Source organism: Dermacentor silvarum, chromosome 2, assembly GCF_013339745.2.
Source record: "Dermacentor silvarum isolate Dsil-2018 chromosome 2, BIME_Dsil_1.4, whole genome shotgun sequence".
Classification (NCBI taxonomy): Eukaryota; Metazoa; Arthropoda; class Arachnida; order Ixodida; family Ixodidae; genus Dermacentor; species Dermacentor silvarum.
Window position 1 is genome coordinate 235,502,766 of NC_051155.1, and position 2,320 is coordinate 235,505,085.

Sequence of the window (2,320 nt, forward strand, 5' to 3'; positions counted from 1 at the left end):
AAGCCGGTTCCTAGAAAATCACGATTTAAATCAGACAGCAGCCTTCCATTCTCTGCGCTGCGCTTCGTCAGTGGCCATTGATATACAGGGTGTTTATTTTTAAGTTTTACGGAATTTTTAGAAATTTCCTGTGGCTGGTAGCATAATTCTTATCATTGAGCTGGGTTATTCGATGCGGCGGACATTAGCAGCACGAGAAATTGAAAGACATATTCAGCTGATTAACAAAAAATCACTCATTAACTTCTTAGTTAATTACTTTACGACGCATATTGCAATTTACGAATTGTAGCCGGTGAGCTTGCCAGGCGTATTCACTTGGAATGAATTTCCAGAATGACGCCAGTTTGGAGATATGCGCCATCAAACTCGCCGTAAAAATGCACTGTTGTTCCCCTTACTTTTTTACCAAAATGCTGTTTTATACACTGACGCACAAAAGTAACTGGAACGCCCATGCATTTCTTCCCACACTTCGGGAAGTAATATCTCGAAACTGGTCTCATCCTGGAAATTCATTTCAAGTGGTTGCGTCTTGCAAACTCACCGGCTAACATTCGTAAATTGCAATATGTGTCGTAAAGTAATTAACTAAAAAGTTCTTTAATTAATTTTTGTTAATTAGTTGAATATATGTTTCGATGTCTCGTGCTACTAATGCCCGCCTCTTCGAATAACCCAGCTCAACGATAATAATTGTGCTACCTGCCACAGGCGATTTTTAAAAATTCTTTAGAACTTAAAAATGAACACCCAGAGAGAGAGAGAGAGAGAGAACTGAACTACACGTTGCGACATGATCCCCCAGACCTCGCCCCCACACGTCAGATATGCTTCCGGAGCCCCTGATTACAGCCGCAGCTGTATACCTCTCGTCGGTCGGAAAATTTCGTGGCGTAAACACAACACTCAATACCCCATACCAGCTGTGCGACAACTTCGCCGAGCGGAGGAGAGAGAGAGAGAGAGAATAAACTTTTATTTGGAAAACAAGTAGGAAATTCTTCCTCAATGAGTGGGGCCCTCAGTCCAGGGCTCCATTGCCATGCGCGACTTCGCGAGCCCGCTGGATCAGCCATTGCTGTTCCTGCCGGCTTGTGCTGAGCAGCGCAGACTCCCAAGAGGAAACGGTAGGGTTGGGTATAGGAGGAACACCCGAAGGGTTTGGGCATTCCCATGTAGAATGGTACACCGTGGGTTTGGCCCCACAGTAGGGACAGTAGGAAGGGTGTAGGGTGGGATAAAAGAGATGTAGCATCTGGAGACACGGAAATGAATTGGTCTGCAGTTGCCGCCAGGCAGCGGCATCTGCCCTATTAAGCGAAGGATGAGGAGGGGGATAGTTATGGCGGCCCTTTCGGTAGTACTGGAGCGTCGCGGTATAGTGTAGGGGCTCTGCCGGTGCGTCGTCTGGGTTGGACAGCTCTTCCGATGGTGCCCGGCCAGTCAGACCTCGGGCGACCGCATTAGCGCGTTCATTACCATGGAGAGAGGCGTGTCCAGGAGTCCAGACGATACGCACCCTGCGTAGCGTGGGAGGGGGGACAGAGGAGAGGATTCGATGTGTGTGCGCAGTCACAAGTCCTTGCGCGAAGGCCCGGCAGGCAGCCTGCGAGTCCGTCACTATGGTGATGGGGGAGTCATATGTGGGAAGGATCGAGGCGTGGACAATGGCCAGGGCAATAGCTGCCTCCTCTGCCGAGCCGCTGTCCGCTGTGAGAACTGTGGTACACACCTTAAGCGCGTCTGTGTTGTCAATGACAGCTAAACACATGGCACGCCTCCCTGGGTAGCGGGCCGCGTCAGTGTAAGGAACCGGTGTTTCTGTGGTTCCATCTCCAAAAATGCGTGCCAGGGCCTGAGTTCGGGCACGTCTCCGGCCGGCGTGTCGCTCGGGATGCATATTGCGGGGAATCGGAGCTACTTGAATGTTAGCGCGTAGAGCAGGAGAAAGGTTATATTGTGGGACTTGTGTGGGTGTCTCAGGGACAGGGTAGCCAAGACGAGAGAGAATAGCGCAGCCCTGACGGGTGCGCCTGAGACGTTGCAGCTGACCGTTCCGATGAGCCTCAATAAGTTCACCTACGGTGTTGTGGATGCCAAGCTGAAGAATGCGTTCTGTGGAAGCATGTGGAGGCAACCCAAGAGCCGCCTTCACTGCCTTCCGTAGAAGGACGTCCATCTTCTGAGTCTGAGCGACGGTGAGATTCTGATAGGGGAGATGATAGGTGAGCCGGCTGATTATCAGAGCCTGTACTATGTGGAGGACATCTTTCTCACGAAGGCCTCTTCTACGATTAGTAATGCGGTGTATCATGTG